Source organism: Panicum hallii, chromosome 2 (assembly GCF_002211085.1).
Source record: "Panicum hallii strain FIL2 chromosome 2, PHallii_v3.1, whole genome shotgun sequence".
Classification (NCBI taxonomy): domain Eukaryota; kingdom Viridiplantae; phylum Streptophyta; class Magnoliopsida; order Poales; family Poaceae; genus Panicum; species Panicum hallii.
Window position 1 is genome coordinate 31,518,280 of NC_038043.1, and position 23,529 is coordinate 31,541,808.

Sequence of the window (23,529 nt, forward strand, 5' to 3'; positions counted from 1 at the left end):
AGTCGGGATCCTCTGGAGAAAAATCAACAAGGGTTGAGTACAAGAGTACTCAGCAAGTTCCACCTCACCCTACGGGAGGGGAATGACATGCATGACACACATTAACTACAATGCATATGCAATGCATCTCATGGTACGCCCTTCTTCCCGACACAACCCACAGTAGGTAGCTCACTAGTTGTTAGGACCACACCATAGCTTGTCCATTCTGTGGACACGGACCATTCGAATGGATTCTACACTCTGCAGAGGTCGTACACTGTACCCACAAGCTCAACTGCCCGCACGGACAATCGACATAGCCGACACCCAGCCGTGGTCACGCCCCAGCCCGGCCGCACAAACCCTCGGGCCCTGACCACAATGCTCTATACCCATGAAACATCCCCACGACCGTCAGGCTAACCAGTGGGATTAGGCTAAGTCCGCCCCATAACGGAACCTGTGGTCGTACTAAGGTAAGCTAGGTGAGATGTCAAAACAACTCGGTCCTTATGGTTCACCAGGGCAGCAGCCATCCCTCAACACATCAACTCGAGCCTACCTCCACGGTAGCACTCACCTGCCAATCTACCACCACGGTAGCGCCGGCTTCCAGCATACCCAGCTGCCCTAGCCTCAACCAAAACCCTTCATATCCTAGTCTCAACTCTGGACATGCATAACTACTCACATGCATGTATGAGCACACTCAATCACTCAAGCACCGGTATATGTAATCGATCCTAAACCAAAGCTACAACTAGACATCCTCACATGGATGCAACTGCTCACGTAGGGTTCGATGAAACTTGCCTTCGCTTACGTACGCGTCGTCGGCAGTGGCTTCCTGCTCGCGGTATGGGTCTTTTGGCTCCTTGGCAGGCTCCTCCTCGGTCACTCCGTGATCTACGGGCGGAAACGGCACAACTGGCAAACAAACACAAGCAAGCTATAAAACAAGCTCAAATGGAAATGACAATAGGAATTGATATGAAGGAGATATTGGATTTATAGTTTTGGTTGGTACTTAAATAGAATGATTTGGGTTAGGTGCTCACGGCCTGGTGGATGTTTTGGGCCTTTATTAGTATTGCGGAGTTAATGGTCGGGGCTGCCTGCCATCTCATCTTGGCGTGCAACAGCTCGAGGAATAGGGCCAACTGTTGGGGCTTCGTCTCGTGAGTGAGCTGGGCTCGTGGGGAGTGGTTAGCGGAGTGAAGCGGCTCGGTGTGCTTGGGCTGGTGATGGAGTTCGTCACGGCCTCGCTCCTTTTATAGGCGAGGAGCGTAGCAGCGGCGTCGCACAGGGACGGGCGATGGCGTGGGCTGTGGCAGCTCGCCGTCAACTCAAACAGTGACGGTGCTAAAGGCACGAGCGTCGAGGCGGCAAAGTCGGCGAGGACGCTGCGGTGGCATGGGCGAGGTGGGGACACGGAGGTGGGCGGCACGACGCGGTGCCGGCGGCAGTGTGCGGTCCCGTCGTGGGGCCACGGAGGTGGGCGGCACGGCGCGGTGCCGGCGGCAGTGCGCGGTCCCGTCGTGGGGCCGGCGTGTCGCGCGTGCGCGGGCGAGAGCGAGCGTGCGCGGCGGAAAAATATCTCGGCCGGCACTGTGCATGACGGTTTATTCCAAGGTCAATGGTGTGAGTACTTTGTGGTTTCCAGGGGATGATGAAGTTATTGCGAAGGAAGTAGGCGCTGTTATGATTATCTGAGAATTAGGGCGTGGTGCGGTGACTTGAGAGGCTTCTGGTTACTTAGTGTACCGGGTCCTTTTGAATCACAACTTATATACTAAGTACTTAAGTTTAACTAGGAGACTAACGCTTATTAAAAAAACACTTACCTTATTGGAGCGGCAAAGTCCCGAAGGAACACGCGCCTTTAAGTGGCTAGTCCAGCACTAACCCTCCTAGCCCTACCACAACCTATCTACCTTGCTCATGGGTGGATGTCATGGCAAGGAGGGGGGGCTCTATTTATAGGTCAAGGGAAGCCATGGTATTAGGACAAGTGTCCTCCTTCTAGAGAATTCCAAATATCTTAACATTTTCAAAATTTTATTTATTACTATTTCTAGAGTCTTCCATGGAAAATATCTCCCCCCTTGCTTAGTGGAGAAGGATCCTTGAGAATATTTTATTCTTGCTTAGGGGCTAAGGATCTAGAGAGTTGCCTTGAAAATATCTCACTATTGCTTAGTGGCTAAGGATCTAGAGAGTTGCCTTGAAAATATCTCACTATTGCTTAGTGGCTAAGGATCTAGAGAGTTGCCTTGAAAATATCTCGCTTTTGCTTAATGGAGAAGGTCTTAGAGAGTTGCCTTGCATCTTCTTCAAAGTGATGAAAATTGGGATGTTACAAACCTACCCCACTTAGGTTGAATCTCGTCCTCGAGATTCGGGTGGGTCCTGAAAAAGGTGGGGAAACTCAGCTCTCAGCGCTTCCTCTCTCTCCCATGTCGCTTCCGCTTCTGAGTGCCTGCTCCACTGGACTCGGCAAAGCTTGACGGTGGACGTCCTGGTCTTACGAGTCACAGTGTCCAAAATCTTAACGGGCACCTCTTGATACCTCAAGTCATCTTGCAGATCAATGGTGTCCTGTACCACTTGTTCTTCTGGCACTCTTAAACATTTTCTCAGCTGGGACACATGAAAGACATTGTGCACATCTGACATCTCCTCCGGCAATTGGATCTTATAAGCTACGGCTCCCACTTTCTTCAAGATCGGGAAAGGACCGATAAATCTTGGGGCCAGCTTCCCACGCACTTGGAATCTGCGCGTGCCACGGATTGGAGAGACTTTAAGGTACACATGATCTCCAACCTCAAAGCTGAGCTCACGCCTTCTCTTATCCGCATAGCTTTTCTGGCGCGACTGAGCTGCCTTCAAATTTGCTCTTATCTCGGCCACTTTGTCTTCTGCTGCTTCAATAAAATCCGGTCGCTCCACGATGCGATCCCCAACTTCAGACCACATCAGCGGAGTCCGACACTTCCTTCCATAGAGGGCTTCGAACGGCGACATTTTGAGGCTGGTCTGATAGCTATTATTATAGGAAAGCTCGGCATATGGCAGACTATCTTCCCAGTCCTTACCATAAGTGAGGACACAAGCTCTCAGCATATCTTCTAGGATCTGGTTGATCCTCTCAGTTTGGCCATCTGTTTGAGGATGATAAGCCGAACTAAAATCCAACTTAGTGCCGAGTGCTTCATGCAGACTCCTCCAAAACCTTGAGGTGAATTGGGTCCCTCGATCTAAGACTATACGCTTGGGCACTCCATGTAACTTCACTATACGGTCGATGTACAGCTTAGCTAGTTTGTCACCTCCGTAAGTGGTGCGCACAGGTATGAAGTGGGCAACTTTTGTGAGGCGGTCAACCACTACCCAAACGGAATCATTACCACTCTTGGTTCTGGGTAGGCCAATAATGAAGTCCATACCAACTTCATCCCATTTCCAAACTGGAATTGGCAACGGTTGGAGTAATCCACTAGGCTTCTGATGCTCAGCCTTTATCTGTCGACATACAACACAGTATGCCACAAACTTAGCTATATCGCCTTTCATTCCATTCCACCAGTACTTTTCCTTAAGGTCCAAGTACATTTTGGTGGCACCAGGGTGAATAGAGTAAGCTGAGTTGTGTGCCTCATCCAAAATGGTTTGACGGTAATGACCTTGCTTTGGCACACACAGCCGCTTCTTAAACCATAGAACTCCATCCTTATCCACCCTGAAATCCGGGGCCTTGTTTTCTCCGGTTTGGGCCTTGATCTCCATTAGCTTCTCATCATCCTTTTGAGCCTCTTTGATTTGGTCATCCAGGACTGGTTGAACACTAAGGTTGTAATTATAGGAATGGGGTACAACACTTAGGTTCAACTTCTCCATTTCCTCACGTAACCATGGCTCCTGGGTAACCAAGTGGTGGCAATAAGCTTTTCTGCTTAAGGCATCCGCCACTACATTTGCTTTACCCGGATGATAATGAATCTCCAGATCATAATCCTTAATTAACTCCAACCATCTCCTTTGCCTAAGATTAAGGTCCGGTTGGGTGAAGATATACTTAAGGCTCTTATGATCCGTATAGATCTCACACTTATTCCCAATCAGATAGTGCCTCCAAATCTTCAGAGCATGCACTACCGCTGCTAACTCCAAATCATGAGTTGGATAGTTCTGCTCATGGGACCTTAATTGACGAGAGGCATAGGCTACAACTCTCCCTTCTTGCATAAGCACACAGCCTAAGCCTTGTCTGGAAGCATCACAGAAGATAACAAAGTCCTTGCGAATGTTAGGTAAGACCAACACGGGTGCGGTAGTTAGTCTTTCCTTTAGTTCATGGAAACTCCGCTCACAAGCTTCTGTCCAGACAAATTTCTTGTCCTTCTTGAGCAGCTCCGTCATTGGTCTGGTTATCCTAGAAAATCCTTCAATGAATCTCCGATAATAGCCAGCTAATCCAAGGAAACTTCGGATTTCTGAGACGGAGGTTGGCTGTTTCCACTCTGACACCGCAGTTACTTTCTCCGGGTCCACTGCTACTCCTTCAGCAGTCAGGACATGCCCAAGGAAGCTTACCTTCTGTAGCCAGAATTCACACTTACTGAACTTGGCATACAGTTGGTGGCTCCTAAGCTTGCCCAAAACTACTCTAAGGTGCTGCTCGTGCTCTTCGGCACTCCGAGAGTAGACTAGTATGTCGTCGATAAAGATAATGACAAACTGGTCCAACTCCTCCATGAACACTTTATTCATGAGGTTCATGAAGTAAGCAGGAGCATTGGTTAAACCAAACGGCATTACCGTGAACTCGTATTGACCATAACGAGTCACAAAATCCGTCTTAGGCACATCTTCTGGCCTAATCCTCAACTGGTAATAGCCTGACCTCAAATCTATCATGGAAAAGAACTTGGCTCCTTTCAGCTGATCAAACAGATCATCTATCTGAGGCAATGGGTACTTGTTCTTGATGGTGACCTCATTCAGGGCTCTATAATCCACACATAGCCTCATGCTTCCATCCTTCTTCTTGACAAAAAGGACAGGTGCTCCCCACGGCGATGAGCTAGGTCTTATATAACCTTTTTGCAAAAGCTCATCTAATTGCTTTTTCAACTCGGCTAGCTCTGGGGCTGCCATCCTATAGGGTCTCTTAGCAATAGGGGCTGTACCGGGGACTAGGTCAATGGCGAATTCCACTTCACGCTTTGGAGGCATACCCGGTAATTCTTCAGGGAACACATCCATATACTCCGCTACTACCGGTACCTCCTTCGGTGTTTCAGCCTTTAGGTTGTGCAGCATGGGGCCTGGTCTACTGACCCTAACATGGCAAGTGACCGTTTCTCCATGATGATTGGTCACGGTCACAGTCCTTTTTGCACACGCTATGCTTCCTCGGTGCTTGGTTAACCAATCCATCCCGAGGATAACATCTATCCCTTGGGAGTTGAGTACCACTAGGTTGGCTAACAACACTACCCCACTTAGGTTAATAGGGATGCCGATAACTCCTAAGTGGCAAGGTATGTGGCCTCCCGGGGACTGAGTTATTAATGGCCTCTTAAGGGCTACTGTATCAACATTATTAGCTTCCACAAAGCTTGATGAGATAAAGGAATGCGATGCACCGGAGTCGAAAAGCACAGTTGCAAGAACTGATTGGACCAGGAACTCACCGAGTATCACTCCTGGGGCATCCTCAGGTTCTTCGGCGTAGACGTGGTTCACCTTCGCCTTTCCAAATGACTGTTGACTCTTTGCTGGTGCTCCACGGCTGGCTCCAGATGCTTGCTTTGGTCCATTCACTGAGTTGGAGAAGACAGACGGTGCTGGCTTGCTCTTATAGGGACAGTTGGCAATAAAGTGCCCTGTCTCACGGCAGTTAAAGCAAGCCTTCGGGTTGGTCAGCTGGCTCCCTCCGGCTGACTGAGTGTGGTTAATACCTTGAGTCTTAGCAAGTGCAGACTGAGATGGCTGCCTGAATGATGCAGTAGGCACCTTGTAAGACACCACACTATGACTCTTCGGTCCAGAATAAGCTGGGTGCTGAGTTTTCTGGGCCTTCTCCTGGTGAAACACCTTCTTGCTTTCAAACTTCCTCTTTTTGTCCTTCATTTCTTCCTTCTTGTGCTTCACAGTAGTGATGGCCTTGTTAACTAGGGTGTTGAAATCCGGGTAAATAGAAACTCCAAGCAGGGTCCTTATCTCCGGATCCAAACCACGAAGGAAGGCATCTTGCTTCTGTTCATCTATCTTCAGCACTTCTGAGGCATAATGGGACAGCTCCGTGAATTTATGCAGATACTCTATCACCGATAGATTCCCTTGCTGGAGACTCATGAACTCCTCCAACTTAAGCTTCATCACACTCCTAGGAATGTGATGCTCCTTAAACACTTTGACAAATCTGTCCCAAAGCATGGTGTTAGCATCCTCATTCATCTCTCTGTAGCTTTGCCACCATGCTAAAGCTGGTCCTCTCAGTTGTTGGACGGCCAATAACACCTTATCACGGTCATCAGCATGAACAACTTCTAGCTTCATCTCGATTTCTCTGATCCAGTCATCAGCCTCAATCGGGTTGTCGGATCCTCCAAACTTAGGTGGCTGCAAGCGGTTGAAGTCTGCAATCCTGCTGCCATTGCCTTGATGCATTGCAGGTCTATTGTTGCCAAGATTGCCTTGAGCTTGAGCCGTGAGGGTGGTCACAAGAACTTGAAGGAGTTGGTTCTGTTGCTATAGTATGGCTGCTAGGTCAATGGGTGCGGGGGCACGGGGAGGTAGCTGCAGTAGGTGTCCATTTTCTTCTGGAGCTACATTCGGAGGGGCCTGGTTCCTCGGATTGACCTCGTCACCGTCCTCCTGAGCATGGAGTCCCTGGACTCGGCTCGAACGACGGGACATCTGCGGTCAAGGAGGGATAGGATAAAATTAGGTGGCTCTCCCTATTTATTACTAGGGTAGATTTGCATGTATATAAATATATAATAGCACACAATATCAACAAGTCGTTCAAGCACCACACAAGGATTCATTCAAACAAGCAGGGATACATGCCACGACGGATTACAATAACGCGGCTCGACTTTTAAGGGTCAGCCGGGATGACTCGACTACTGATCCCTACAACACGGTCTTCGGGATCACTGTTTCCGGGATCTCGGGGAGACGCGGGAGGCGTGGGTGGCACTGGTTCGCAAATCCTCCTGTGCGGTTGGGACAAAGGGTATAGTGGGATCCCCTCTAGGATGGTTGACTCAGCGGCAGTCCCAGGATGGTGTCCCTTACGCTTGGCGCGATCTACTAGGTAGACACCTCTAAGAAGCTGGCTATGGCGGTCTGCCTGCTCCCTAAGGTTTTCTTCGGCCATGGCGAGGCGGCTCTCTGCTTCAGCTGCTCGGGCTTCTGCCTGCGCTAAGGCCAGCTTAGCCTTATGCCAACGGGACTCCGCTCTCTCAGCACGCTGGATCAAATTTCTCACGCGTTGATGCAGTTGGTCGCACAAATCATCGAGGCTAAGCAAATAGCCCGACATAGCGACAACTGTGGGGTTCTTCTCTGTCCCAGCAGGACTTTCTAGGTTGCGGATCCTTGCCGCCCAAGCAGGACGGTTACGATCCAACGGTGGAAAGTACTTCATGGGAGTGGAACCCAAGTGCCATTCGAACATCTGGCACAGGTGCCGCAGTGCCTTGCGAGCTGCAAGTTGAATGGTGTCAGGCATACGGGCTCCAGTGGCGGTGACACTCCAGGGTTGCATCTCCAAGTATTTATCGCTGGCGCCAATATGGACGGTGACCTCACAGCTTTCGGTGCCATGCTCCATGAACTCGCGACCCACGTACTCCAGTCGTTCCGGAATACCTAGTCGCACCGTGGCGCATAAAGCACCCTGGGGAATCCATCCTCGTTGATGCAGTAGGTGGTGGTCCAGTCATCCGCCATCTAACTTACAAAGGTAGGGTTAGCATAATAAGGATAAAGTTTTAAGGAGTAATAGGGTTTCAAGTATTGACCATCCTAGGGCTCCTACGGTCCTCGTTACTACCGATTCGTGTCCTACAGCCAAGCATGGCTCTGATACCACCTGAAGCGCCCCGACTCGAAGATCAAGGCTAAACCATGTATTAATTACCGAACAAAGTCTCCGGCATAATACATGTTACATCAAGTGGAGTCCAGAGTCATACAGAGCTTTATTCTACAAGTACACGAGGAGTAATGCGACAACACAGAGCTACACAACTCAAACATAGGATAGTGACTATCATGACGGCATGGAGGACTAGCTCTTCATCGATCACGACTCCACTCGACCAGCTTGGGTGCGGACATGATCTACTCACAGTCTTCTGGAACAAAGTCGGGATCCTCTGGAGAAAAATCAACAAGGGTTGAGTACAAGAGTACTCAGCAAGTTCCACCTCACCCTACGGGAGGGGAATGACATGCATGACACACATTAACTACAATGCATATGCAATGCATCTCATGGTACGGCCTTCTTCCCGACACAACCCACAGTAGGTAGCTCACTAGTTGTTAGGACCACACTATAGCTTGTCCATTCTGTGGACACGGACCATTCGAATGGATTCTACACTCTGCAGAGGTCGTACACTGTACCCACAAGCTCAACTGCCCGCACGGACAATCGACATAGCCGACACCCAGCCGTGGTCACGCCCCAGCCCGGCCGCACAAACCCTCGGGCCCTGACCACAATGGTCTATACCCATGAAACATCCCCGCGACCGTCAGGCTAACCAGTGGGATTAGGCTAAGTCCACCCCATAACGGAACCTGTGGTCGTACTAAGGTAAGCTAGGTGAGATGTCAAAACAACTTGGTCCTTATGGTTCACCAGGGCAGCAGCCATCCCTCAACACATCAACTCGAGCCTACCTCCACGGTAGCACTCACCTGCCAGTCTACCACCACGGTAGCGCCGGCTTCCAGCATACCCAGCTGCCCTAGCCTCAACCAAAACCCTTCATATCCTAGTCTCAACTCTGGACATGCATAACTACTCACATGCATGTATGAGCACACTCAATCACTCAAGCACCGGTATATGTAATCGATCCTAAACCAGAGCTACAACTAGACGTCCTCACATGGATGCAACCGCTCACGTAGGGGTCGATGAAACTTGCCTTCGCTTACGTACGCGTCGGCGGCGGCGGCTTCCTGCTCGCGGTATGGGTCTTTTGGCTCCTTGGCAGGCTCCTCCTCGGTCACTCCGTGATCTACGGGCGGAAACGGCACAACTGGCAAACAAACACAAGCAAGCTATAAAACAAGCTCAAATGGAAATGACAATAGGAATTGATATGAAGGAGATATTGGGTTTATAGTTTTTGTTGGTACATAAATAGAATGATTTGGGTTAGGTGCTCACGGCCTGGTGGATGTTTTGGACCTTTATTAGTATTGCGGAGTTAATGGTCGGGGCTGCCTGCCATCTCACCTTGGCGTGCAACAGCTCGAGGAATAGGGTCAACTGTTGGGGCTTCGTCTCGTGAGTGAGCTGGGCTCGTGGGGAGTGGTTAGCGGAGTGAAGCGGCTCGGTGTGCTTGGGCTGGTGATGGAGTTCGTCACGGCCTCGCTCCTTTTATAGGCGAGGAGCGTAGCAGCGGCGTCGCACAGGGACGGGCGATGGCGTGGGCTGCGGCAGCTCGCCGTCAACTCAAACAGTGACGGTGCTGAAGGCGCGAGCGTCGAGGCGGCAAAGCCGGCGAGGACGCTGCGGTGGCGTGGGCAAGGTGGGGAGACGGAGGTGGGTGGCACGGCGCAGTGCCGGCGGCAGTGCGCGGTCCCGTCGTGGGGCCACGGAGGTGGGCGGCACGGCGCGGTGCCGGCGGCAGTGCGCGGTCCCGTCGTGGGGCCGGCGTGTCGCGCGTGCGCGGGCGAGAGCGAGCGTGCGCGGCGGAAAAATATCTCGGCCGGCACTGTGCATGACGGTTTATTCCAAGGTCAATGGTGTGAGTACTTTGTGGTTTCCAGGGGATGATGAAGTTATTGCGAAGGAAGTAGGCGCTGTTATGATTATCTGAGAATTAGGGCGTGGTGCGGTGACTTGAGAGGCTTCTGGTTACTTAGTGTACCGGGTCCTTTTGAATCACAACTTATATACTAAGTACTTAAGTTTAACTAGGAGACTAACGCTTATAAAAAAAAACACTTACCTTATTGGAGCGGCAAAGTCCCGAAGGAACACGCGCCTTTAAGTGGCTAGTCCAGCACTAACCCTCCTAGCCCTACCACAACCTATCTACCTTGCTCATGGGTGGATGTCATGGCAAGGAGGGGGGGCTCTATTTATAGGTCAAGGGAAGCCATGGTATTAGGACAAGTGTCCTCCTTCTAGAGAATTCCAAAATATCTTAACATTTTCAAAATTTTATTTATTACTATTTCTAGAGTCTTCCATGGAAAATATCTCCCCCCTTGCTTAGTGGAGAAGGATCCTTGAGAATATTTTATTCTTGCTTAGGGGCTAAGGATCTAGAGAGTTGCCTTGAAAATATCTCACTATTGCTTAGTGGCTAAGGATCTAGAGAGTTGCCTTGAAAATATCTCACTGTTGCTTAGTGGCTAAGGATCTAGAGAGTTGCCTTGAAAATATCTCGCTTTTGCTTAATGGAGAAGGTCTTAGAGAGTTGCCTTGCATCTTCTTCAAAGTGATGAAAATTGGGATGTTACACATCATAAGTCTAGTTACATGGTTAAGTATACCATGACACGGGTAAGTCTTGCTAAGTATTAGCATACTCAGTCTTGTAAGTCTATTTTTCAGATATGACCGGTGTGAACCAAACGGATGGTCCAGCCTGGCCATTTTCTGTTTTGTTTGGCTGGTCCGTGGAATGGGATCCGTCCCCGGCCGGCAATGACCCTCCAGAATAACGCCATGTTTCGGGCTGAGCATGGTGTCAACTTTCATGACGTGTGTAGTCGCAAGTTAATTTTTCTTCCGCTGTTACTCTGGCACGAGCTTGTTTAGCTTGTTGTTTTAAACAATGTCGGTATAAGTTATAGCTACAAAACAGTTTGTAATAATGTTTAATATTTCTGTAAATTAAAAGTTGATGAGCTATGGTGTAATTGTAAACTCACCTTCATACGAGGTAAACCTACTTCGATCTTGTTGAACCGTGGTTTTATCGGGCGGAGACCCGACAGACCAATGAGTTGTTCCGTTTGGAGTGCGTTGAGTTAGTATTGTCTAGATAGCGATGACTAGCGCACTTGAGCCGGAATAATTCAGGCAGTTCTGCCACAGCTGGTATCAGAGCTGCAGGTTTACTCTTACAACTGCAGCAGCTCTTGAAAATGTTTTCAGGATAAAATTTGGCTTAACAAAAGAATTTGCAAAGTACGTTGGATTCGTTAAGGATGGTGCTTAGATCATAAAGCCCTAGGGGTTTATATAGGAGTAATCAGGTGGCTACTAGTATATATATGTGTATAGTTCAGCTCTAACTCGTAGCACTACTTTCTGTTAAAACTTACTTTTGAGCACAACCAACTCTAGATATCTATGGTCTGTCCCTCAACGTTGACACAAGAAGGTAAGAAGGTAAGGATCCTCAGCCAACTGAGGGAGATTGGCCTTCCCATCGGTGATGCGAACCGAACGCTGTTTCTCAAGCAGTGGCTTACTTGAGATGCTGCCAATATATCAACGATTAGTTGATCGTATTGGGAGTATATAGTTCAGCACAGGGTATGGTGATCGCTGTTCATACCCCCATTTTAAACGGTACCCCCGTGAATACGTTGCAGATGTAACATATGCAAACATCGTTCGTACGGCAGAAATTGTATGGATACTGTTTCTATAATGATTTGGGAACGCTTTCTGCAGGTACACTAACCACGATTAAGAGGTTAAGATGGATAGGACTTATCGATTAGTTATTAGTGAGAGACGTATGTGTTATGCCATCGAAATTAGCCACGTAAGTCCGAAGATATTCGGCAATTGTTTTGGTTGTGAGGTCGAATAGTACGTGCATGCATAATCCAGTATCAAACAAAATGAATGCTTTGAACGTGTTGTTCTTTTAAGGATGTATAGAGTGTTGTCTATTTTAGTGTGGTTTCACTAGGATTCTTGTGGTAGTCTTAGTTGGGTTTTCAGCATCCTTCAAAATCTCACCATCTGAATTCTTGTTTCAAATGGTGGCTCCTTCAAACATCTTTTGGGATCATGCAGGGCATCTCCATACCAATGCCTTGCACCGGGAGGGTTTTCCCCATCTCTTATGGGAATCACTTAGGCTGTTCTTCGATGTGGTTGTCCCCACCATATGATGGAGTGGAATATAGGGAGGAAGGTGTTCCTCGATGCAGAGTCATGATGACTATTCCTCAGCATCCTTTCCGCTCTCAGTGGCAGCCCATCGAGGTCGATGTGGTTGTCTATCGTCTCGTCGACACCATTGAGACCGCAGCTCTTGAGGCCATCCACATTTTCTGCAACCAGCAACCCATGGAAGTTGCAGGGCATCCTATCGGCTTATTCACTGCAATAGATTCCAGTGATCCCGAGTGGAATTTTTGGATAGCTCATTATGGCCACATGCTGGGAGATTTAGCCGAAGAGACGCTTCGTGGTACTATCAGGTTCATGAATATTCAGCACCACTATCAGATCTTGCTGTGCCGCGGTACGAGTCAGTTCACTAGTATAGCTCAAAGTCACTACAGAAATGCTAATCGACATGTCACTCAGATAGAAGAACTTCAAGCCTAGGTCACGGAGAAGGAAGAAATTATTGCAGAGCGAGATGAGACCATTATCCACTGGAAGGATCAGATCAATGAGAGTGATGCAATAACCACTCAACGTGACACAATTATCGAGTTCCTCCAGGAGCAAGTCCATGACCTTATCCTTGAGATCGACGACGCGCATGCTCACATCGACGAACTTCAGTAGCAGCCAGTACCTCCTGTTGTACCTGTAGCACCTGAAGGCAAAGAAGAAGAACCCGAGGAGATTGTGGGAGTTTCTGATCTCGACTCCGAGCATGGAAACCCAGAGCCTAACCCTCAGCCAGATCATTCCTCTTCAGGCAGCCAGTCCTCCGTAGGCGACCTCGACGATTTCTAGGCTATTCAAATTGTCGATCTTACAGGTGTAACTAGTGCAGAATGTTGTGACATAGGTAGTGAGTAGTCTACCTAGACCCAGGGCCATTTACTGTAACATAGATGGCCTGTGTACTTATGGCTGGACCCGTAGCAATCGAACCATCCTGATGTAATATATAAAGGACAACCAGTGTCTGCTCTATAATCTAAGCCTTGTGTTCCGTTGTCTAGTTTCAACACCTTTGCACCTTGAATGAGTTGGTTAAACAGAATATGTAAATTACATATCTGTTTAGCAGTGGTATACCTTCTGAAAATAGGAGTAAGAATATATTGTTGATAATGGACAACTCTTTTGTTTCAGATGGTTGGAGCTACACGTGGAACCCCGAAAGGTTTTCGGCCAGACCAAGCTAGCGGTTCCCAACAACCGCCACCAGCCCCGCCAAATCTAGCGGAAGTCATGGCACAACAGAAGGAACTTCTTAACCAGTTAGTACAGGCCCAGATGAACCAGTCTCATCACACGTCCTGAGGCTGTAATGAACATCCCTCGGCTAGTTACCAAGACTTTCTCAGCACTTAGCCCCCATTGTTTCATAAAGCAGATGAGCCCCTCGATGCTGATGCATGGCTCCGCACTATAGAGTCCAAGTTCGCATTGTTGTCTGCACCATGTTCAGACGCGAACAAGGCACTTTTCGCAGCTCAACAACTTCACGGCACTGCCTGCATATGGTGGGACTAGTACTACGCCATGCAACTGGCTAGTCATGTTGTCACATGGGATGAATTCCGGACCGCTTTCAGAGCGCACCACATTCCAGAAGGACTCATTGAGCGAAAGCTCAATGAATTCCTGACGTTGACCCAGGGAACCTGCACAGTCATGCAATATGCCCAAGTCTTCAATCACCTGTGCCAGTATGCGGGTTATCATGCGGACACTGATGCCCGTAAGCGAGATCGTTTCCGCCGTAGCCTGAATACAAAGCTTAAGGAACGGCTGAACCTAGTAAGGGCCGACAACTTCAATGAACTTGTCAATATGGCCATTACTCAAGAAGACTGCATATCAGCCCATAGGGCAGAAAAGAAATGGAAGACACCCATTGGACCACCGGTCAGGCTCTTCTTCCCCCTCGCGCCCTCCACTGTTTTTCCCCCTCGCCGGTCCGACTTCCCTGCCGCTGACCGTGGGCCGCTCCGCCGCCTCCTTCTAGAAGCTCGCCCGCGCTTGGATTAGGCCGAGCCGCAACAAACCGCGGGAGGCGCGGCATCCGTTGCCGGGCGATCCGCACGCCGAGGCTGCCAGCCCCCCCTCTCTTCTTAGCCGCAGCTGTTCCTCGCGCTCTCTCTCAGCCGCCTCTGCAAACCAGCCGCCCGAGCCGCCCCTGCACTGCCCCTTTCCGCCGCTCAGTTTTCGGTAAGCCGTAAGCCGCTCCGGGCAATTGGTCGTCCACGCTGTGGGGAGCCTCGACCCGACCCCGATCCGCTGCACTGGATGTCCTGTAGGGTTCACAGTACCGTGAGCTTCCTCCAGAGCTTGACCTCATCCCGGAAGGAGGCCGGACGGCCAAGATCGGCCAACGCCGGCGAAGCGCCACCGCGGGAGCCGAGCTCCGGCGACCTCCCCCGCCGCTCCAAGCGCCGTTGACCGAGCCGTGGAATCCGAGCCGCCCGATCGCGATCCAGCGGTTCTAAATAAAACGTACCGGTTCGGCCTTGCCTTTTTGCTAAAGAACCCTTGCACTTTTCAAGAATCAACCCGCGGTCCTCTTTAGTTCAAAAGTATTTACATTTTAATCCTGTTTCTTCTGTTCGGCCCCCTGGAGTTATTCAAAATTGAACCCGCCGTCCAGCCCTAAGGTTTTAGCGTGTTAGACCTTATGTCTAGCCTTTAATTACGTTCAAGCCCCTAGTTTTTTGCGCAGAACCCCCTGGAAGTTCTGTTTTCTCACAGAAAGGTCCCTGGACCCTGTTTTAGCCCTAGATTTCCCATCTTAGCTCCGTTTTAGGTGTTCTTTATGTCCACGCGATCGTTGTAACGCGTAGAATGGTTCTAGCATAGTTTTGTGTGCTATTTCCATGTAATGTTGTATTGTTTCTTATAGTTTGTCCTCATTTGCATGTATGTGTATGTGCTGGACCATGTTGTGGCGTTGCGATCATGAGTAGACGCGGAGCCTTTGGACGAGTACCAGGAGCCGCCATCTTCTGAGTAGTTTGAGCAGCAGCAGGAGAGTTTCGAGAAAGGCAAGTATAATATGAACCTCCTATCACTTTTAAATACATTTTCATACTGCATTTTAATTCTGTATGCCTATAAGGATTTCCTAGCCACCTTTATCCTTATATATAAATCCTTGGGTTGCATTGTGGTTAGTTTTGCTAGGTGCTGCGCTCTCACCTATGTTGGTCCTTTTTAATTAAATTTGATTAATGGATCTATGCAACTTAATTCTGAGAGTGGCCCTCTGTGCTGTGTGCTTGAGCGGCTCACGTCTCGTTAAAAGATGTTTTTGTTAGAAACATGGTTTAGGGGGCTAGCACGGTGCTTAATGCTTGGTTGGCCACTCTCCATACGGACCGGTTCATAGAGCGACAACCTGGGACAACCGCGCAACCACAAGACTGGAATGGGACGGTCTTGACTTACTAATTAGGTCGTGTTGGTTCGGGAGTAACTTACCTGCGTGGGCCAGAGGGGTGGTAGGCTTCAATGGTCCCTGCTCCTCCGGCTTGGTCTGTGTTGTGTGCTTGTACCCCCGGAGGTGGGCCCCATCGTCGCTGATCGAGAATTCTTAGCGGTTACACCTTACCAACGTGATCCTTTGTAATGGTCTCGTAGTGTGCTTGCTAGCCATCACATCTAAGGAAGTGTGATGAACAACTAGCGTAGGTCACGACTTGTGGGTAAAGTTGTGCAACCTCTCGAGAGTGTAAAACTGATATATCAGCTGTGCTCACAGTCATGAGCGGCCCAGATCCTCCTTTTGATTAGTGGGGTTATCTACCTTTGATTAGGGAGATTCCCCGGGTGGTTTTGGTTTGGATGTTTTTTTAGTGGTTCTTAGTTAATACTGATTAATTTATTAGGAAATGTGGGTTTATGGTAATTCATCCACTTGTAGTAATTAGCTTTAATAAAACTTTGCCAAGACTAAAAGCTACTGCAGTCGAGTCAGCCAACCTAGAGCCTCATAGTTTGTGTTATACTTGTTGAGTACGAGTTTGTACTCACACTTGCCTTTCTACTTTTCTGTTCTCTTGGATACCTTCGACTGCTGCTCAGTGCCCGGCAATGTGGAGGACTACGTCAGCGGCTTCGACGACTTCTAGATGTTTGTCTCCCAGTCGACGTCCCTGTGGTGCCCTACCTTTCATGTACTTCATTTTACGCTTCCGCAACTCTTGAACCGATTCTTGATTCGGTTGTAATAAAATAAATTATTTACGGTTTATGTTATTGTCATTCGTGATATGTGTTGTGATATCTTGATGATTCTGTTGTATATATGCGTGACTTGATCCTGGCGCATATATGATTACTCGATTTATGTTCTTTATAAATCGGGTGTGACAGTTATAACTGAAGCCCCGAACCAAAGTTCGGAAGTCTTTGACATCACTAACCCTAGCCCCGCTCAAGAAGGCAAGCCCCGATGCATAACCCAATATTTCCAATTATTACACTTATACAGTTTATTAGTTATATCTATGCATTACGTCTAGGAATTGAAATGGAAACCTAGATGCATAAATCCTAGAAACCTTTGTATTGAGCCTGAGTCCATATCGAATAGATGCTCTGCTAATAGGACCGGCAGAAGTTGAGTGATTTCCTGTCACTCGCGCGATATAGGAGTTGCATATTTACGATTCTGCAATCACTATAAGGATGACGGACGGGGTCATGTGCAATATCATGATTTGGAAGGTTACCCCGTCTGTGTTAATAAAACTTGATAAGGTCGCAATGTGTGGTAGCTGTGGTTAAGCGTTTGAAAGTACTAGCCACATGCCGTGAAATATAGAAAGCGGTAAGCCTAGTAACCCATCAGCCCGAGGAGTGGACATACCTCCCACCACTCGAAATTTGGTTTTTCACACGCACCGATGTGCGGAATTACGTTGCGCGCAACGGACAGGAGTACGGTCATGTAGTCGCGCTACAGATGTATGTCCTGCACATTGGTTGTGCGTATGGTCCTATAGTCGCTTGTGGTGGCCCTGATCCACGAGTCGGAATGAAAGGCAAATGGTTGCTTTTGAACGATCGTTGGATGTTCCAAGCATGTGAGTTAGGTTTACCCTTGCAAGGTTTGGAAATTCGGTTCAGAATCGTCCGTTTCTCGCTGAGATTGAGACTGCTTATTCCTTCTGCCACATAGAGTAAGAACAGCAACAAATGTTGAAATAATCTTGATGGATGCTAATCTCTACCTTGCTTGCCTAGTATAGGTGCTTACCTAGAATGGTTAATGCAACTAGAAGCAGAAAGCTAAAACATGAAAGTTAGATCATACTCTTTGTTGCTTTTCAGCTGAAATTAAACCCAGAACCATTACAATCCATCATAAGTCTAGTTACATGGCTAAGTATACCATGACACGGGTAAGTCTTGCTGAGTGTTAGCATACTCAGTCTTGCAAGACTATTTTTCAGGTATGACCGGTGTGAACCAAACAGATAGTCCAGCCTAGCCATTTTCTGTTCCGTTTGGCTAGTCTGTGGAATGGGATCCATCCCCGGCCGGCAATGACCCTCCGGAATGGCGCCATGTTTCGGGCTGAGCGTGGTGTCAACTTTCGCGACGTGTGTAGTCGCGAGTTAATTTTTCTTCCACTGTTACTCTGGCACAAGCTTGTTTAGCTTGTTGTTTTAAACAATGTCGGTATAAGTTACTTCCAGCTACAAAACAGTTTGTAATAATGTTTAATATTTTTGTAAATTAAAATTTGATGAGCTGTGGTGTAATTGTAAACTCGCCTTCGTGCGAGGTAAACCTACTTCGATCCTGTTGAACCGTGGTTGTATCGGGCGGAGACCCACAGACCAATGAGTTGTTCTGTTTGAAGTGCGTTGAGTTAGTATCGTCTAGATAGCGATGACTAGCGCACTTGAGCCGGAATAATTCAGGCGGTTCTGCCACAACGCCCCAATCGACGCAGCACTGAGTACGGCATTATGTTGACCGCTGCACCGGTGTCAACCAACATCTTGTTGACAGGCTGGCCATTGATGTAACCCTTGAGGTATAGAGCCTTCGGATGTTTATAATTCTTTTCTCGGGGCTTCTCGAATATGACTGGCCACGGCCCCATGTCAAGCTAGGCTACTGGTAACTCTTCACGGCCTTGGGCGTAGAATTCCGTAGGGAGTATAAACACCATATGCGCGTCAACTGATGTCTTCGCATCAGCTCTTGTTGGCTTGGGATGCCACTCTTTCTTAGGAGTGCGCGATTCCCTTTTCTAGGTGTAGTGAACCTTATCCGCCAGATCCGGGCGCGCCTTTCTTAGCATCTCGAGATATTTAGCCTCGGCTTCCTCCAAACTGCGCAGCCGCTGCACCCTGCGCTTCTGGGAATGATAAGTCCATCAGGGCACCAGCACGGCCGTTGATATTTGTCCTCTTCTTCTTCAAAGTCCTCCTTTCTGCATGGTGGCTCAGCTTGCTCATGTTGGTGCGGCACAGGTCCCAAGCGCTGAAACATCAAGATCCCTTCTACATCACGCTTTCGAGATTTTCACTTCGGGCAATCATTGACAGAAGGCAATCGGCTCATACCGGAGTCCCAGTAGAACTTGAAGAACGGGCAATGCCAATGGTCACGTGTATCTTCACGCTTCTTTAGACTCTTTCTAGTACGGTGCTCATATTCTACACCCTCTGATTCATACTGGAGACATTGCCGGTACTGGTATTCATACTTCTTGAGGAGATGGGCAAAAGCTGGCTGTTGATTTCTGATGTGTCTCACTTACTCTTCAGTGATGTATTCCTTTTCCCTTTTTTGGGGCCGATCGCAGGGATCGGCCTCTTCCTTCCTTGCATAGCGACATGGCGCAGGCCCCGCCATATTGATGCCAAATGCAAAATCCAATTGTCGTCGAGCGGATCGATCACAACCCTCTACCATGTTCATGCTTAGGAAAGGTTGAGTGTCAACCTTCATGGCATACTAACCTAAGATCAATCGGCCCTGCTCGATAGCCGATTGGATCTGTCGATGGAGTTCTTTGCAGTCGCTGGTGTTGTGGGTGAAAGAACGATGCCATTTGTAGTATGACCTCTCTTGTAGCTCTTGTGCTTTAGGAAACTTACAGCCTTCTGGTAACTTCAACTACTTTTCCTTTAGTAACAGATCAAATATCTGCTCAACCTTGCTTACATCAAAGTCAAAACCCTTTGCAGGTCCTTGCTGCTTCACCCACTTACAGGACACGGGATTTGCCCCCCGAGTCCACTCTGCAACCGCTACCTCTTGATCATCTCTAGAATTTTCAGCGTCTTCTGTGTCAATCAATGTTACCTGATGCTTGAACCTATCCTGGTACAATTCTGGGTGGCGCTGCTTATATGATGTTAATTTCTACACTAAGTGCCCCAAAGAATTGAACTCCAATTGAAAAACCAGATCCTTGATCAGCTTCACCAGTCCCAAGGATGCCAACTCGACCGCCTCCTTTTCTGAAATTCGGGTCGAATAGCATCAATTCTTGACTTCCCTGAAGTGTTGGATATACTTTGCCACAGTTTCCCCTCGCTTCTGCTGGACTTGCGCTAGGTCAGCAATCCCAGCCTCCACAGCTTCCGAGTGGTATTGGGATGTGGAACTGCTCCTCCAGCTGCTTCCATGTGTAGATCGAGTCAGGGCCCAATAAAGTGTACCATCCAAAGGCTGGCCCTGTAAGAGGCTGCAAGAACTTAATCGTAGTGGATCCGACACTGAGATCATCCCCAATTGTGCCAGGTATTAGCTCACATGCTCGATGGAGCTGGACCCTTCCGACCCACTGAACATGGTGAACTCAGGGAGCCGATACTTGGGTGGCAGAGGGATCAAGTCATATTCACTTGGATACGGCTTAGTATAGCCGATCGCTCACCTCTTCGGTAAAATACCAAATTGATCCCTCAAGATGGTACTAATCTGGTCCACAGTTTGAACTCCTGGGGCCGAGTGCGTGCTATCATGACTCGGCCTAGTGGCATATTTAGCTAGCCACGCTTGCTTATCGGCATCTATTCCAAAAACTCCTTCAGTCGCCCACTGTGTCGAATATTCTGGGTTGTTACTGTCTAGTATATATGCACACACATACCCATGTGGAATTTCCTTAGGCGGCTCACTGAAGAATTGATGATCCACATGTACCCATGCCAGTGAACCATTTTTTGAAATATTACCACACTACTTTAGTGTTGCAATTGATGTTAACCTATTGCTACAGAAGTTGAACATATGGCAATATAATAAAATTCGTGGCAATATAATAAAATTCGTGGCAATACAATAGATATATTGCCACTAAATTTCAAATTATGGCAATATCACCTAATTAATGCAACAATTTATAAGGTTTTGCAATATTTTTGGTGGCAAAAGCCTATTTTCTAGTAGTGGATGTACCAAGAGGTGCTTCTAATGGGAATCCTAGCAGAAGATCAAAATTGATGATAGGAAAGATGTGGCCATCTAAGCACATCTTGGTTTTGTCTATGATGACAGACACAGCTGTTGCGATCCCATGACATTCAAAGATAAGTCCCAAGGGACTTGCGAAGAGTCTATCGGCCAGGGCCAGAGGCATGTCACCCAAGAGAGTTTTTTTTCTAGAAACTCGAACATGATACTAGCCTCGACAGTGGGGTCGTGAAGGGCTTCTATGATTGTTCCCTTTATAGAACAAGGTATGGTCGTGGAAGGGGAACGAATCCGAATTGCTTTGGTAGAGTGTTTCGCTTCCATTAACCATTCCTTTGGTGGTTCCTTTCTAGGAGAACCTTCTCAGGAAGATCAGAAGGATGTGAAGGAGAAGGTGTCGTAGCCTTCTTGTGCCAATAGTTGTTCGAGGTATTCCAAAAATCATTGATTTGATAGGGAATTTCGAAGGATAGAGTACTGCTCCTTTCTCCAGTGCTCATGGTTTGGGTGAGGGCTCAATAGACAAATATAAGGATGGAGAAGGTACGGGGTTGCGTTCGGCTGATGAGGAGTCCTCGATGCTTGACATGGCTTTTTCTAGGAGGGGCATGGATACTATGATGGAGGAAGTGGTTTTTCTAGGATGTCATCTAGGATTTTCTTTTCCTCCATTAGAGTTTTATATGCAAAAGAACCTCCAACAGCGATGTCAAGATCTAGAGCAGAGGTCATGTCTAAACCAGCACAAAAGATGTGCAAGGACACTTCATCGGGTAAAGGCATGCCTCGGCTAACTGCTAAAAGGCGTGAAAATCTAGCCCATGCTGCTCCGAGGGACTCCTTCTCAAAATGCTCAAATGCGAGAATGTCAATCCATGGAGAATGTGTGAGGGATAAAGGAGAGAACGGGTGACAAGTCATCTTGCAGCTTTCCCCAATCACCGCTCACATTTCCCACGTTGTGGGTGTACCATTGCTCCGCCCTCTCTGTGAGGGAGAAATGAAACAACTTCCACCTCAAGGTTACCTATGGTATGCCTGGGATAACCAGACATGAACACAATTTCTTGAACCCCCACAGATGATCATGGGGATCTTCATTCTTGGCTCCAGAGAAGGGTTGTTCCCGAACCAAGGAAATGTATCCAGGGTGAAGTTCAAAGCCGGAAGAGGGTTGTGGCTCTAAGAACTCACCCTGAATGGTTGAAAGGTATGGACAAGGATAAACTTTAATGGGTAGTGGGGCTGAAGGTAGAGGTAAAGAAAAACAAAAATAAGAGGATGAATTGGGTAGCGGGGTTGAAGATATAGGTAAGAAAAAAACAAAGGATATGATTTTTTTATAAAGATATGAGGAAGAAGTAGGTTCAAAGGCAATATAGCAACCGTTCCCCGGCAACAGCGCTAGAAATGCTTGTTGGTATTTCTTAACGTTCACAGAATAATTCGAGGGTTATTCCTGAACCAAGGCAATGTATCCCCGCGCACGGAGATACTGTTGTAGCACTTCACCCATGAGTATTCAAGGGTACCGTATTTCCACGGGGAATAGAGGTACTAGCCTTTGTTGGCGGTCGATTCCTATGATTTTTACCGCCAATATTTCTTCGAATTTCATACTTTCATGGCCATAATTATGCTAAAACCATTAACCCTGATGAGTTCCACTAGTTTTGGTGATTATTTGATTTTAGGAGCTCACTATCCAAAATTCGGCCAAATTGAGAGAAATCCTAGGCTCACTGGCCTCTCCTAGGCCTACTAGCCTGGCACCATGGCCTTTCAAGCCCAAACTTTACCTACATGCATACAAATACAAGTTCAAGACGACTACTCTGGCTTTCAGGCTCAATCCCACCTTCCTGGAGAACATGCACGCACTGATCAACAAGTCGGTGCAATGGAGGGCTGAGAGGAGCTAGAGCCAGGCTGACCGGCCTTGACTAGGCTGGCAAGCCTGTAACTGTCCAACCCTAAAGAGATGCAACCGTTACCAATTCCAGAACTGATCAGGAGCATCCACAAGAAAGACGGTTACATGTGGCAACACCCCTAGGCCGGGGCAGCCTGTGGGAGGCCAACTGGCCTTCCACTAGCACGACACGTGTCCATCTTTGCATACAAGCTACATCAACTACCATAACTTCTTACATGAAAAGCTACGCAGCAAGTACTGACCTTGAAGAGCTATAAATAGCTACCCATACATCCACTCTCAACACAGCATCCTTGGAGAGAAGAAGAGTCAGTGTTGTTGCTCTACCTTAGTTAGAATAGGGAGAGTGTGAGGAGAGAGCTTGGGTGAGAGCCAAGCTAGGATAGGAGCCGGGTTCCCTCGATCCTACTCCAACTATGTAGCCACCTTGGAGGAATAAAGCTTCTTTAAATAAGTTCTTCGTTTATCTTTAGTATCTCACTAGTACTTCTCTTTACTTTAAGTAATTTGTTAATTTACTTCCATTGATCTGCGGGATCCCTTGTCTGCGTGGGTAGCAAGTTCTATCCATTTGGGGTTTCTTCTAGCCTTAGCGTGAGGTGAAAGTCAGTAACTTGATAGTGTAAGGGCGATGCCTAGGCTAGACAGTTATATTGGGTTGTGCTCCACCCCACGGAACCGTTTTGGTAGGCGGCAGGTGGTGATAGCCCTGTCCATCCCTCGTAGTCCGCCATGTTTGGGTGTTTTCATAGCAGTAGTAGCAGGTTGCAGTTGGAATCCCCACTCACCCCTTTCTGAAGTCCATCCTCTTCCAGCCACAAGAGCAGATCAA